This window comes from Temnothorax nylanderi, unplaced genomic scaffold, assembly GCF_030848795.1.
Source record: "Temnothorax nylanderi isolate EJ_2023f unplaced genomic scaffold, tnyl_v1.0 TNYL_tig0577_pilon, whole genome shotgun sequence".
In the NCBI taxonomy this organism is placed as follows: domain Eukaryota; kingdom Metazoa; phylum Arthropoda; class Insecta; order Hymenoptera; family Formicidae; genus Temnothorax; species Temnothorax nylanderi.
This window is the reverse complement of record NW_027249639.1, coordinates 76,754-93,917: the sequence shown is the minus strand read 5'-3', so window position 1 is coordinate 93,917 and position 17,164 is coordinate 76,754. Positions and strand designations below refer to the sequence as shown.

Genomic DNA, 17,164 nt, shown 5'->3' with positions numbered 1-17,164 from the left:
TTATAGTTTTTTTATGGTTGATATATATAATAAAATATGTACAGGTTTCAATACAGTTTAAAAATTTTGTCTCACTGTGCAGTACAAAAGCTAAATTCAATAAGAGGACTTTGCTTTTGAGGATTATTCAAAAACTATTGTTTTTATAATACATATGTTACGTTTCTAACTGTATAGAGAAATGTTTAAATTATATATGATATCTATACACAAATCATATATTTGTAGAATAGGTTATTCTGAACATAAAATCTTCCACTATTTTTCTAGCAAGTAAGGGAGACCGGGGCTAAAACGTCTACGGGGTAAATACGTCTAATCAAATATCTCGGAACCTGTATATTGTGCGAACTCGCTATTAACATTGTAAACGCTGCTTATAGTACCCATGTGACCAACGGAGTTTCGGCAGGTTACCTGCCGTGTTATGATTTTTACGAGGGCAAACGTGTTTTCGGAAGGTGAAAGTTACATTTTCTGCGCGTGAAAATTTTGTAATATCTGCAATAATATTTGCTCTCCAAATCTCGAGGTACGTGATTATAAAGAGTAATGCATGCTGAACACGAATCCAGTGTAGTTTTTTCATTATCGTTGATGTCTAATATTTCGTGGGCGATCAAACCTGAAACTTGTGTTTGGGGCTAATCGGTCAGTAAGCAGTCCGGGTGCATTTCCAAGACATTTTCGGGCTCACTGCATATGGAATATGGATGAGACGGGAATTACAACCGTTCAGACACCGAATAGAGTCATCGGACGTCGAGGAGTAAAACAAGTCCGACGAGTGACTTCTGCGGAAAGAGGAACTCTCGTAACTATTTTTTAATAATGTTTTGCATAAAAATTTTAAATAAATTTTTATATTTTTCTTTTAAAAAACAATTATTAAAATGTATCCTATTATTTTTTAGAATTAGATGTACGTATATGTATTGAAAATGCAGTGCAGACTGTTATACCCCGGCATTTTTGAGATTTCAATTTTTCCACCGTTGTCATTTTTGCTCTATACCGGTTAAACAAAGCGACATGGACAAAAATTTCCTATATAAATTTTGTAGCTAAAGGTTCACTCTTTACAGTGGTATACCACTTTTAACTACAATTATTTATTTTGTTGTTAAAAATCGGCACCGAAAAAAAACGGACTGTTTAGCCCCGGTCTCCCCTACGTAAATTTTCGAGTTATTAATTAAAAAAGCTTCCAAACGCGGTCATTTTTAATTATTATTAACTCAAATTTTTGCGTGGTTGTTTGTAAAATGGTAGAGAATTTTGTGTTCAGAATGATTTATAAATCTATACGTATATTAGAGATGTACTACTTCTCTTTAGAGAGAGAGAGACATCCTGTACATTACATATTATATAACATATGCGCAATAGTGTTTCGTTTAACATCTCCTTCTAAGCCTGCAAGTTTAATCTCATTGATGTTTACATGCACAGGTTCAATTAGTATTTCATCCTCGTTATCAATGCAAATATTATGTAAAATACAACATTCAAGAATTACAAGATGTATATACTCTGTATTATATGCATATGGGACATTCCACGTCAACTGAGACAGAGCTATGCCCAAAATTTGTCACGACCAAAAAAATCGTTCCTGGGCTCAAAATGTTCGTACTCTCATGTACTTTCGAAGGTCACATGGCGCTTGCGGAAAATTCAAAATGGCGGTCAATAGGGAGCTTATTAACCCCATTAAATATCACATTTCATCCGGAAAATGACGATCCCCAAAATTTGTCACAACCAAAAAAATCGTTTTAGGGCTCAAAATGTTCGTACTCCCATGTACTTTCGAAGGTCACATGGCGTTTGCGGAAAATTCAAAATGGCGGATTAAATATGGCCGCCCGTAAAGAAATGTCACTTGATTCGGATGAAACTCGGTACTAGGGGGTTTTCGAGGTTGCTAATTCCGAATGTGAAGTCGAAATTTAGAAATTCAAAATGGCGGATTAAATATGGCCGCCCGTAATGCAGAAATGTCACTTGATTTGGATGAAACTCGGTACTAGGGGGTTTTCGAGGTCGCTGATTCCGAATGTGAAGTCGAAATTCGGAAATTCAAGCTGGCGGTCAATAGGGAGCCCATTAACCCCATTAAATATCACATTTCATGCGGAAAATGACGATCCCCAAGTTGATGATCATCATTCATTGAATCGTTGTTTGTATCTTGAACATATTTCATATAACATAAAATTGTAATTATGTGGAAATCTCTCTGCGTTTACCAGGGTTGAGACAAAGAGGCACTTGCAGTTGTTCAATATTAAACGTTATAAAATTGTACATTTTATATAATCTTATTATATCTAATCAAACGAATAACAAAATAAAATTTAAAAAATTTTAAAAATTCAAAAATAAAAATAATAAAATATAAAAAATAAATAAAAAAAGAAAGTAATGCGGGCTTCGAATATTGATATTGAAGACAGTCTCAACCCTGGTAAACGCAGAGATCTTTCCACATAATTACAATTTTATGTTATATGAAATATGTTCAAGATACAAACAACAATTCAATGAATGATGATCATCAACTTGGGGATCGTCATTTTCCGCATGAAATGTGATATTTAATGGGGTTAATGGGCTCCCTATTGACCGCCATCTTGAATTTCCGAATTTCGACTTTACATTCGGAATCAGCGACCTCGAAAACCCCCTAGTACCGAGTTTCATCCGAATCAAGTGACATTTCTGCATTACGGGCGGCCATATTTAATCCGCCATTTTGAATTTCTAAATTTCGACTTCACATTCGGAATTAGCGACCTCGAAAACCTCCTAGTACCGAGTTTCATCCGAATCAAGTGACATTTCTTTACGGGCGGCCATATTTAATCCGCCATTTTGAATTTTCCGCAAGCGCCATGAGACCTTCAAAAGTACATGGGAGTACGAACATTTTGAGCCCTAAAACGATTTTTTTGGTCGTGACAAATTTTGGGGATCGTCATTTTCCGGATGAAATGTGATATTTAATGGGGTTAATGGGCTCCCTATTGACCGCCATTTTGAATTTTCCGCAAGCGCCATGTGACCTTCGAAAGTACATGGGAGTACGAACATTTTGAGCCCAGGAACGATTTTTTTGGTCGTGACAAATTTTGGGCATAGCTCTGTCTCAGTTGACGTGGAATGTCCCATATATATATTTTAATTTCCGAAATCTGCCTAATAACATACCAAACGCTCGTTCAATAACAACACGAGTTTTGGAATGTTTAGTATTATAAACTATTTTCCATTGTTGGAGATGACCATTGTCGCGATATGGTGTAAGCATACGATTAGTTAATGGATATGCTGCATCACCAATGAGATAATAATAATCTTGGAAGTATCTATGATCATTTTCTACTATTACACGTCTAATATCGCTCATGTTCCAAACTCGGGAGTCATGAACACTTCCACAAATACCAGCAAAAACATCTATAAATTTTAACGAAGTATCACAAATTCCTTGTAGAAGGAGAGAATGATAGCCTTTCCTGTTTACGTAACAATGTGAATTTATTGTAGGAGCACTAATATGGATATGGCATCCATCAATAGCACCAATTACACCAGGTAAACCAGCTATATCTGCAAATTTTTGCTGAGAGTGATCCATTTCAAACGGGTTGGGCCATTTAATATAATTCTGTACGTTAGCTGACAACACTTTTGATACTTTTAATACAGATCTCCATACAGTGTCTTTAGACACACCAAATCGGTCTGCTAGACATCTGAAATAATTATAATAATAATAAAAAAGTTATATAATTTTCAATAATTGTAATTTTTAACTCCAATTAATTAAAATAAACAAAATAAAATATCTGTATACAGGGTGTCTCAAAATGATCAGATACCGATTTACTGACAGATTCTATGTTACGTTTGAAAAATAAGATGACTATATAAACATGGATTTTATAATTACGACAAATGTTCATTAAAAATAATAATTTTTCTATACTGACATTGGATTATTGGGAGCTTTTCAGCAAGCGACACAAGTCGACACATGTCGTTTTGTCTTTGTTACTCATTGCCAAAAAAAAGATAGAATGACGTTTGTGTCGACTTGTGTCGCTTGCTGGAAAGCTCCCTATTAATAAAATGTACTTTAAAATATATACATTTATTGTATGAAACTAATAGAATTCTTATCCCAGGTCCACAGTAGGTGTAGTAAGTCATCATTTTGCTCTAAGCTCACTACTTTAATGTAATTTCTGACAAAATGCATTTCTCACGTTGCCAAAAGTAATAAGTAAAGTCTTGATCCCTAAGGTTTAAGTTGTATGATTGTCATAGCGTGAAAAAACACGTTTTATCAGAAATTACAACAAAATTAGATTTACAGCAAAAAGCTAACGGCTTACTACATCTATTGTAAACGTGGATTATTATTGCATAAATTAAAATTTATTTTGATTGAATTAATATGTATGTTAATAACGCAATTAATAATGTACTTCTTTTTAATAACAGTTATGAGATTCAAATAACGATTATGTAATTCAACTCTTTTTTCATTAGATGTATAATTTATTACGAAATGTTTTTCTACGTTTTTAAATACTATATGAAATTACTCACCTATAAACTTCCTGATTTCCAAAATACCATAATGACATTGCAATTTTTTGTCAGGAGATATTTCATTAGGACCTCGATCCGAAAATAATGCTGGTCCAAAATCTTGAACTAGCCGTTCAAATGTTATTTTTTCTACACGAAAATGTGTTTTAAAATCTGGAAAACAAACAAATTAATATTCTATAAATTTTATTCATATATTTACCAGTTTTACGGGTATATTTTAAGAATATTAATATTTTTTATGTAATTAGAATTTTTTCAAAATATTTTATACTTCACAAATATGATAATTGTTACTATTTTGTCTCTTACATTTGATTTGTGATTTTTAATGTAATAAAAATATTGATTGTAATTTATATACTTTCGTAAAATCTTTTTGTTTCCAACGTTCAACAAGAAATATAAACAGAATGCAGCGACAAAACAATGTCTTATTATCAAAGTAAATAATTATAAAATAATGTCATATAATTAACAATTTTCCTTATATAATTATAGTAATACTGGTCAAATAATATATAATAATTCAAAGAAATCTTGTTACCATTTAAGGAATATGCTTCGACAACATCCTCATAAAAATTTTGAATTCTTACATGCCGCTCTCGAATTAATGGTATATTATATTCTTCTTGATCTTCATGTTGTTCATAAAAAAATAACTCCCATATATCAATAAGATCCATTTTTGCGTCCTGTAAATATACATTAATATTATTAGTAAGCTATTTATTATTATAAGATATTTGTAAAGCAATAAACAATATAATAAGAATAACAGATAATTCTTTATAAATGCTGCATGTAAATACACATAATATGTATGTAGAATTTTATTGTATATCCCCGTAGGGTTCACAATCTATTACAGTTGGCGTTTTTACAGGGACGTTCCCAACCCTTTACAACCTCTCTCCCCTTCTTATCCTGGCCATATGCGACCTTACAATTCATCCTATTTCCCTCTCCCTCTCCCCTCTTCCTTCATCCCTCTGTTTATCTTCTTCTGCTTCCTCCATTCCGCGTACCTTCGCCTTCGTCCTTCCTGTCTCATCTGTTCCCTGTCCTCGTCCAATTCCCTCAGCCACCTCTCTGCTTCCCTCCTATCCGCCACTGCTCTCCTTTCCCTCCGTCTCTCACCCTCCTCACGCTCACCGCCACCCCTCCATTTTATTCTACCTTCTCTCTGAAATTAAAAAGCGTTAGCCTTATCCTTATTCCCATCTCCTCCTCCCCTCCCTTTCCCCTTCCACTTCTCCCTCCAACTCCCTCCCTCTCTCCTTTTTCCACCTACTTTTCTCTTACCCTCCTTTCTTTCCCTGATCTTCGTCCTCATCCGAACTCATTAGAAGGCTCTCCTCCATCTTTCTCGCAATCTTTTTCTCCGCTGTCCTCCCTGCTTTCCCGCCTCCCTCCTCTTTCCTTTCCCTTCTCCTTTCCATCTCCTCTCTTTCTCTTACCCTCGTCTCCCATGATTTATCTTCACCCATTTTTACTCTCCACCTGCTCCCTTCCTTTCTCCTTGCATCTAACACCCTCCACTTCTCCTCCTCGCCCCCCACCTTTACTAATATTGTCACCCAATCCCCTCTCTGCCCTACTACACTTACCTCTTTCACCTCCACCTTTACCTTTAATCCTTCCGAGAACAGTTTCTTCACTTTCTCCCAATTTGATCCCTCTCTCATCCATCTCTCCTTCTCGATTCTTATAATTATATTCTTTTTCCTTTTCTCCTCGTCGTCCTTTTCACAATCATCCGCCCACCACTTCATCTTTCCAGCCTTACCCCTACTCTCCTCGCTGTCGTCCCTCTTCCTTTTTTCCGCGCTCTGTTCTAACTTATATACTTTTCTCTTCAGGCTCTCCACCTCCTCTCTCAGCTCCTTCACATCCTCCTCTCTTCTCCTACTCCCCTCCTTGCCTTCTCTCATTATCTCCCTTACCTGCTCCTTCACTATCTTCTCCATGACCTCCTTCTCTATCATAAACCTCCCTCTGCATTCCATCATTTTCCAGTACTTCCTCTTTTTCACTCTTTTCCTTTGCTCCTCTTGCTCACGCACCCCAGTCCTCCGCCGTCTGATCACTTCCCTTATCTCCTTCTTTCGTCCCTCCTCTCTCCGCTTCTCCTACCTCTCCTTTCCACCTCTCCAGTCCTCTATCTTCTGGTCGCTTTCTTTGTCACCTTCTTTCGTCCCTCCTCTGCCCGCTTTTCCGCTACCTCTCCTTTCCACCTCCTGTAATTAAATTTTTCTCAGGCTCTACCTCTCGACTCCCCCTCTTTCTCTCTCTCTCTACTTCCTTCTGACCCCCTTACGTGTGCCTGTCTATGTGCGACTCTTGCTTCTTTCCCTTTTCCACCCTTACTTACTTAATTCTCTCCTCTTTTCTTCGCTAATTCCTTCCCTTCTTTTCGTTTCTCCGTGCCTTACTCTCCTTTCGCGTTCGTACCTCCAGCTCAACACGTGTGCCTTGCCGTACTCACGCACTTGCTTCGTGCCGCCAATTCGACTGTCTGCCCTCTCCTTCGGTCTTTCCTCGATCCCTCGAGCCAACTCGCTGTTCCGTTCCTCCCTGCCACGCCATCATCGATACTCCTCCATCTCTCGACCTCTCGATCGATCGCTCGATTGATGCTCCATGCTGCCATCTCAGCTCCCTCATCATGTAACCTGGACTGCCGTCTCCGCTTCTTTAAACCCGCACTCGTTCCTAACCTTACTTTCTACGTGCCTCTTCACCAACTTTTTCCGCCTTTTCTAGGCCACCATCCACCTCGCCTCCAGCCTCCCGTCTTCCTTTCACACTCCCCTCTCTACTCCCTTCCTCCAGCAGCTTCCTCACATCTCCGGTTTTTCCTTTCAACCTTTTTCACTCGCTCTCCCTTATCCGCCTGTTCTCCCTCCGCAGGCTCCCCCACTCCTCTCAAATACAAATAATATATATCTTATCAATAACATAAAATACATCTGTACATGCAAAACGTCAAATAAATGTACGTATATGTAAGAAAATATATATTAATAATAATTAATAATTTCATTTTATTTTTTAATTAATTATTAATAATTTCAACGTAAAGTAAGGTTAAAGTTTTACTTTAAAAAGTATTATGTACAAGCAGTTAATGTTAATTTACGTGTATGGAACAAAATATATATTTAAATACGTAATAAATGCTAACTGTAGACATTAAATTTCAATATATATACATTATTAAATAAATGTAATAATTACCTTTTCATGGACAGTAACCTATAAATATAGGTTTGTGACAAAATCCAATATCTCGGCAAAGTAAATCTGAAGGAAAAGATATAAATATTATATATTTATTTATTATATGTATTGCATATATTATTGAATATATGTAATAGTTACCTCTTGAAGAACGGTATCTTGAATAAGAACGAAATCCAATATCTTGGTTAGGTTCTCAGCACAAGAACATTTGTAACACGCTACGTTACGTTAAGTGCTGATTTATTTACATTTGTGTGTAAATTCGGACTTACTACGCTCAGATCAAGTCTAAATTTACGGCCTAAATATATGTAATTACTTACGGTAACGTAACGTGTTCAAATATTCTTGTGCAGAAAGCCCTATCCACTATCTAGCCCTATTCAAGCGATCCGGGTTGCTATTTCAGACAAATTGGGGCAGAACATGAAATACTTGAATCATAGAGAGGCGTGCGTACCTCTGGTCAAATTCTGACTCCGAGCGCTTTTTCGTAAGCACCCATTGGCAGGACAGATTAACCATTAATGGCCCATGATTGGTTACCACGTTTGGCCGTACATTGTTACCCATTGCTGGACCGAAGTTATCATTCCACAGAAGTCCCATTGCTGGGCTAGTCGTGGCTGCCATTATCACGCCAATATTGGTGACTTGGGGACCAGTTTTGGGCCAGAATAAGACCGTTAGTAAAACCCTATATGGGTTGTACTTTCTCCTTGTCGACGACGAGGTGGCATAGTCGATAAGTTACTAAAAGCTTCCAAAAGTAGAGATAAAAATTTTTGAAAATTTTTTAAGTTTATATAGGATTAGATGCATCATTGTGAACCGTGCAGCCGACGGCTGGGGCAGGCCCAGCAGCCAGCCGCATGGAGCCGCCATTGCCGACGCCGGTGGCGTTATTCTCGAAAGTAGCCAAAATGGAGAATGGGTTACCGACGGTGGTGCTGCGGAGGCATGAGCTAATCATGGAGGTGAAACACACCTCGATGCGAATGCAGCTGACGACGAAGCGGTGGGTGAAGATGGACGACCAGCGCAAGGATGGCGAGGAGGAAAGTGAGACAATCACCGGAGATATCAACTGTTCAACCGACTGAATTAAGCTAAGAGCGACAAAGACGCCATTAGCGTGCCGTAGAATTAAGAGTAAGCGCCACATTGCGCAAGAGTTTATTTTGTGTGAAGCGCCATATTGCGCAAAGGTTTATTTTTTGTTAAGCGCCATATTGCGCAACGATTTATTTTGTTCACCATATATAAAATAGAGGTTAAGTTGATTTGCTAAGCGCCATATTGCGCTATGATTTAAGTTGAATAGGACAACTAGTCGGGTAAAAGACTGACGCCTTATTGGCGGGTTAATAAAGTTATATTTCTACAAAAAAACCTACCCTTTATTTCCTCCGCCACGCGACGCGAAACATAACCAGCGAAAGCACATGTTGCAAAGATTTAACGAATAGAAAGAGCATAGATTAACATTCTAAGGTTATGGGTACACTCGGGGGAATACATAGAGCATGATCCCGAAAGTGAAAAGTCACTATTTGGAAATGTCTTAAGCGGGAAGTAAGGAACGCGATTCTAAAGTCACCCGCGCGAAATAACGGTTTATTTAAAAGCTAGAACGCGAAAGTGACTAATTCCGTTGCGTGCGAGTCCAGGGACACCTGGTACACCCGGGAAAGAAAACACGAACGTCACAGCGCACTGGGTTCGCTAGATAGCGAACTAGCCACATTCTCCGGGAACAAGGGGTACCAACAGCTTCCGGAGGACGCGAAGAATCCATCACACCCACTCCCGTCAATGGCGGACCACTGCCCCGCGAACGGACAAACGAGACATCCCACACGGTAACCAAGGGTACCATCGACTTCAGGTGAGTCCGGAGGACGCGGTTATCGAAACGGCACTCACATAGAGTCAATGCTCGCGAAAATAGCGAACGGTGCGTAATCCGTGATAGCAACTGGTATAGGCGCGTTCAGGGTCATACGGGGAATTCGAAAATATCAAGGTTGACGAGGTACGATTAACACCCCGACAAGTAGCGAACCGTGCAAGCTAGGCGATATATGAGGTTAGAATTAGAGCCTAAGCGTCACGGGGAATTCGGACATGGGGTCAGTAACGACCCAACTCCACCGCGCAAGGAACTAATTATCCAGCAGGCCTATCGCGAAGCTGAAAGCGGAAATAGCTTTCGAATAGCCTAGGGAACGCGAATACAAGGTCGGCATCGACGCCAGGCCATCGCCCTAGGAAGTAGCGAACCATAAGAGATAGAGATATGGCAAAAGCGGAAATAGGTACTAAGCGATACGGGGATAACGATAGCGGGGTCAGAAAAAACCCAACACGCTCGTGGTAGGAACTAGCGAACGGTTGATCCGATTATGATAAAATTGGAGATGTAAGCGCAGCGACACACGCCCGTCACAGCCATGAGGAAAAATCAGCGGATTTCCAAAGTCGAATTTACAGTAACGTAAAGGGGCATAGCACGAGCGTATGGCGTTGCGATAATGTGTAAAACACCGGCATAATGTGACGCCTTCTAAGACACGAGTACTTGGAAAGCGCCACAAGAACGTAAGATGATAAAATTTGTTAACGCGTGGGTATATAATTGTTGTTAACAACCGCATATATCGTAGCGAAAGTAATAATGTTAAAATCACGCGGTACGTGATGGAACTTTCTAGAAGAATGGAGAAAGTGGTAGAAAAACTTGTTTGCGACAAACGGCGAGCGAACACGCGTACGAATACAGTGAGCACACAATAGGGACACGTGAACACACGTGAGGATCGCATGACGCTGAGCGAGAACAACCGCTAGGAAGGGCGAGCACTCGAGGAGTCTCTCGCCAGACACGATACAGTGCGGACGCGTAGGTATCTGCCTGTCTGCGAACTACGAGAATCCCGCGTACGGAGCGAATCCGGAGAAAAGTTAAACTACGTTATAACAACGCGAAACATTACAATATATTGCGAACGAAACATTACAATATATTGCGAACGTAGAATCGATAATTACTCGCATAGTGCGGTTACGCGTGCGGAAAATTTTGTACTTAAGATCAGAGTTGCCATTTCCTGAGCCTGGTAGCATTCGGTCGCATGTAGAGGGGATGGAGTAGGGATGGCTCTCGTGAGTCACGTGACGGCCCGTGACGCACACAAGCCACGTACCGTGTACGTGTGCGCTCGTGGCTTCGGCCAACGTCGTGCGATTCGTGCGAATAGATCGAGACAGACATATGACTGTCTGTCTCTTTCTTTCCTTCGTGTCGCTCGAGCGCGGCGCTGACGATACGTTCAATAAAGAAAGAGTTAACGAAATCCACATTATAAGTAATTTGTTTTGAACAGTAAAAATATTTAGATATACATATTCTTTGTACATAATATATTTTTTGTTTTAGGATTTTTATAATTTTATTATATACTGTATATAAAAAATATATTATGTACAGGGTGCTTCCGCAACATACACATCAGTAAGTCGGGTTGCCTATTCGAGCAGGCGCGCATGGTCGTTCACAATTGCGTGGACTTCGGTGCATCACCTATAATCACTCGCATATCTTTTTTTACAATAAAATGAACTTTGTAGCGCCCGAAGTTGTAATACATTTGTGACGGTTTTCCATAGCGATAACGTTAAAACAGAAGTCGAGATGACAATACAGGTTATGAAATAAATTTTATTAACAAAACGAAAGATATCTTCTCTCTTACGAAAAAAGCTCGTATCATAGTCCATCATAATCATTATATATTATAATTTTATTACTTAATAATACAGATAATAGTAATAATACCTGACCTAACTTAACATAAACAGAATTTAAACAAAAAATACATATTCTTTGTCTTGGAATATGCTAGCGCTTATGTAATAAAGATTTGATGTAACCATGTTTTTAAACATAACGCAATCCTGCATATAAAATTTTTTATCACTTTTTTCATCATAAGAGGATCTCTGAATGACGAGTTACCTATTCTGATTTTAAAAGTTTCTATATTGTCTGGTAGAAATTGATACTTTACTTCGTAAAAAGGCAAAAAAGTCCTGTTTTTTTTGCGAAACATGAATTGACCTGCTAGATTTATAAAATTATCCATTTGTTTTCGTAAAGAAAAATTTTTCATAAAGGTAGTGAAAGAAACTGTATTTTGGATGTTGTCGAAAATTTATGAACGCAAAATGCAGCCACTGCGTTTGATTTTCTTGGCTCAATAAATAAGAAATATATTCGTTAACTGCATTTGAATAATTTTAGCACATGCTAAATGTTGCTTTTTGGATTATTGTTTCCCTTCTTGCACTCCGTGCATCGTAGCCTCCCGATCGCCTTTTGTTTAAGGGAAATTGACGTGAAACTCATAGAGGTTAAAACGCGTTATAAATTAAGAGATAACGATGGAGCCAGAACGAAACCCTTATTCATTTGAGGAATTAACGGACATGATTGTTATTTATGGCGAGTGTCGAAAAAATCAAAGGCAAGCGGCTGCACTTTACGCCCGAAGATTTCCAGAGAGACGACACCCAGACCATGGATTCTTTCATCGACTTCATGAGAGATTAAGAAGAAATGGACAGTTTAATAAATCTCGGAGGCCGATCCATGTTCCGCAGAGAAACCAGGAGGCAGTTGACACTGTTCAACAGGCTCTTGTTGCAAATCCTCATACAAGCACAAGAGCAATTGCCATAGATTTAAATATGAATCATATAACAGTTCATAAAATAATTAAACATTCTTTGGGTGGGCATCCGTTCAAACGGCACACAACACATAAACTTATACCTCGTGATATGCCATGACGATTAAATTTTTGTGAATACGTTCTTGATCATGTAAGTTAGTTTAAATTTACTTTTATTATAACATACTTAGACATTGTTATTATTTATCAACTTGTGTCGTCAATTTTATATTAAATTATTCAATTTTTGCAGGTGGATTTCAATGATGCCGGAAATGATAGATTTTTGAAAAATATTCTTTGGACGGATGAAGCAACTTTTGGGAGTGATGGATGCATAAACCGTCATAATGAGCATCACTATGCAAAACGCAATCCACACTGCATAAAAGAAAAAAATGTTCAAGGACGATGGACTGTAAACGTGTGGCTGGCAATTATAGATGATCACATTATTGGCCTTGAATTTATTGAGGGAAATGTGGATGCACGTTATTATTCACAATTTCTTCTCCATCGGCTTGATGAATTATTAGAAAATGTGCCACTAGCTATTAGGCTAGAAATAATATTCCAACAAGATGGACATTCCGCCCACACTTCTCTTTTGGCGAGAACTGTTTTAAATAGAAAATTTCCTGGGAGATGGATCGGACTTCATGGTCCTCAAGAGTGGCCACCACGTTCTCCCGACCTTACCCCTATGGACTTTTTCGCGTGGGGCGTTTTAAAGAATAAAGTGTACGAAACTCTCCCTGAAAATGAGGAAGATTTAAAAAATAGAATTTGCAACGCATGTGCAGAAATCACTCCTGCCATGCTAAACAGAGTGAGAGAAAATTTCATGCGCAGAATCGCGTTATGTTTAGAGGAAGATGGCAATTACATCGAACATCTGTTATAAGCATATAAATTTATTTATTATTTAGATAAAAAATATTATTTAGTTTTGTTTTAAATTGTATTTTTTGCACATATATGTTCAATGTTCCTTTATTTTATTATTATGTTAATTCATTATGAATATCTGTGTTAGTATTATTAAAAATCTGTGTTTGTATTGTAAATATCTGTGTTTGTATTATTAAACATATCTTTTATCTATATTTTTGAACTATACCTGAGTAAAAACTAATTTCCCCTGCCTCATTCACTGTCGGACTTGCAATTTAAGGTTTGATTCTCAAATTCTTGCAAAAAATGTTCGCATACGAAAATGACGGCGTATATAATTTAAGATATAAAAGTTATATGCCAATCAGTGAACACGCCGTCATTTTCGTATGCGAACATTTTTTGTAAGAATTTGAGAATCAAACCTTGAATTGCAAATCCGACAGTGAGTGAGGCAGGGGAAATTAGCTTTTACTCAGGTATAGTTAAAAAATATAGATAAAAGATATGTTTAATAATACGAATGTTTAACACAGATATTCATAATGAATTAACATAATAATAAAATAAAGGAACATTGAACATATATGTGCAAAAAATACAATTTAAAACAAAACTAAATAATATTTTTTATCTAAATAATAAATAAATTTATATGCTTATAACAGATGTTCGATGTAATTGCCATCTTCCTCTAAACATAACGCGATTCTGCGCATGAAATTTTCTCTCACTCTGTTTAGCATGGCAGGAGTGATTTCTGCACATGCGTTGCGAATTCTATTTTTTAAATCTTCCTCATTTTCGGGGAGAGTTTCGTACACTTTATTCTTTAAAAAGCTCCACGCGAAAAAGTCCATAGGGGTAAGGTCAGGAGAACGTGATGGCCACTCTTGAGGATCATGAAGTCCGATCCATCTCCCAGGAAATTTTCTATTTAAAACAGTTCTTGCCAAAAGAGAAGTGTGGGCGGGATGTCCATCTTGTTGGAATATCATTTCTAGCCTAATAGCTAGTGGCACATTTTCTAATAATTCATCAAGCCGATGGAGAAGAAATTGTGAATAATAACATGCATCCACATTTCCCTCAATAAATTCGGGGCCAATGATGTGATCATCTATAATTGCCAGCCACACGTTTACAGTCCACCGTCCTTGAACATTTTTTTCTTTTATGCAGTGTGGATTGCGTTCTGCATAGTGATGCTCATTATGACGGTTTATGCATCCATCACTCCCAAAAGTTGCTTCATCCGTCCAGAAAATATTTTTCAAAAATTTATTATTTCCGGCATCATTGAAATCCACCTGCAAAAATTGAATAATTTAATATAAAATTGACGACACAAGTTGATAAATAATAACAATGTCTAAGTATGTTATAATAAAAGTAAATTTAAACTAACTTACATGATCAACAACGTATTCACAAAAATTTAGTCGTCGTGGCATATCACGAGGTATAAGTTTATGTGTTGTGTGCCGTTTGAACGGATGCCAACCCAAAGAATGTTTAATTATTTTATGAACTGTTATATGATTCATATTTAAATATATGGCAATTGCTCTTGTGCTTGTATGAGTATTTGCAACAAGAGCCTGTTGAACAGCATCAACTGCCTCCTGGTTTCTCTGCGAAACATGAATCGGCCTCCGAGATTTATTAAACTATCCATTTCTTCTTAATCTCTCATGAAATCGATGAAAGAATCCATCTGGGTGTCGTCTCTCTGGAAATCTTCGGGGGTAAAGTGCAGCCGCTTGCCTTTGATTTTTGCGACACTCGCCATAAATAAGAATCATGTCCGTTAATTCCTCAAATGAATAACGGTTTCGTTCTGGCTCCATCGTTATCTCTTAATTTATAACGCGTTTTAACGTTTTTCAACGTGTTTTGCATTTTATGTGCAGGATTGCGTTATGTTTAAAAACATGGTTAGATCTTTATTACATAAGCGCAAGCATATTCCAAGACAAAGAATATGTATTTTTTGTTTAAATTTTGTTTATGTTAAGTTAGGTTGTAACCGAACGGTATAACATTGGGTCACGGAACGCTCTTTTATGCCCTCTAAGTCATCGGTCGCCACTCGGTTTGTCCTCAATCCACCGAGAAGGTAAGTATTTATGAGTGTATGGTCAACTAATTTGTTTAAACAATCCTCTTTTCAGATTCTCGACCGGGGTGCCCATTCTCCATCGTCTCCTCTCGGATCATCGACGCTCATCACCAGCCTAGGTATACGCAGTATCGAGATGGCTTACCACCAGGCTAAGTCCCGACACCGTGGTAAATTAAGTCAATTAATATTTATTATTTTCAGGTTTTCGGAACGGGTGCCTCATCCGTGTCGCCGGCCCATGGATCATCGCTGTTGAACGCCCGTCAGGACCCCCGCGTACACAAGATGGCTGACCACTGCTCCCCCGAGGTAAGTATAAGTACCGTGGTGAATTATCTTAATTAATTGTTATTATTTTCAGGTTTTTGGAATGGGTGCCTCATCTGTGTCGCCGGCCCATCGATCATCGCTGCTGACTGCCGACCAGGATCCCCGCGTACACAAGATGGCTGACCGCCACTCCCCCGAGGTAAGTATAAGTACCGTGGTAAATTAACTTAATTGTTACTATAATTTTTCGAGATTTCGCCGCTGGTGCCTCATCCCCGATGTCCACTGATGTAGCACCGGTGATAAACTCCGACCCGGGTCAACGATTATAGAAGATGGCTGACACCCGTGCAGGTAAGTATCAGGTAAGTAATCGTTAACTCTTTTATTTTCACAAGTGTAGTTTCCATTTATTCATAATCTTCGTTTTACACAAACAGGTTTTCGCTGTTACAATATCCGCGCAAGATGGCGGTCGCACGTCTCGCAAAGTGCGAAGTTTCACTTTTCGGTTCACTCGGACCGTTCGCCTTTTGTATCGGCGACAATTAACGCGTTTCGCGGGCGTTCCCGTTGGTTTCGGACGCTGTGGTAAACTAATTATCGTAATCCGGTAGACGATCGCGAACTTTTCACGACACACCGAGATATACGCGCGAGAGAGATGTTACCTTTACGAGCGCCCACGAGAGACTGCCTCGAGGAATATTCCGTTCGCAGGCTCCCCACTTACGGTCTTTTCCCCTTCCATCGCGCCGCGGCCGCTTTCTCTTTCCGGAATGCGGGCTACGACGCAGTAACATCTGGTGTTTGTCAGTTCTGGCCGCGCCAGATGTTCGCGGTGGAAAATTCCACATGCGTCCCCTTAATGATAACATGCTCTATTACCTCCCGGGTAGTGGTTTCCCACTACTTACAATATTCGCGTTTCGTCGACGTCGACCTGTGCGCACGAGTCTTCTGACGTTTCTATACGGGCACCCGGACCGACTTCTCGACGAAGATGTCCAGGTGCACTTCGCGGTGCCCGCCGTTGACGGCGACCCCCGGTGCCCGCTTCTGCGACCCTTCCCGTCTGTATTCCGGCCTCGGTTCCCGTAGCCGGCGCCTGGGTATCGTTTTCGCGGACCGTCCCCGTAACTCTCGTCTAGGAGTTCGGATCGCGACGGCGCCTGGTCCATCGGGTGTACCAGGTCTTCCCGACACGGCACCGCCGGTTTTTCCTCGGAGAAGACGTCTGTCTCGCTACTTCGCCTCCTGGTGGTCGGAT

General features: G+C 39.1%; 1 pseudogene; it reads right to left on the bottom strand.

Moving 5' to 3' along the window:
* Positions 1 to 1,360: 1,360 nt before the first annotated feature.
* On the bottom strand, positions 1,361 to 6,638 carry LOC139784050 (putative nuclease HARBI1; annotated as a pseudogene).
* Positions 6,639 to 17,164: the final 10,526 nt, after the last annotated feature.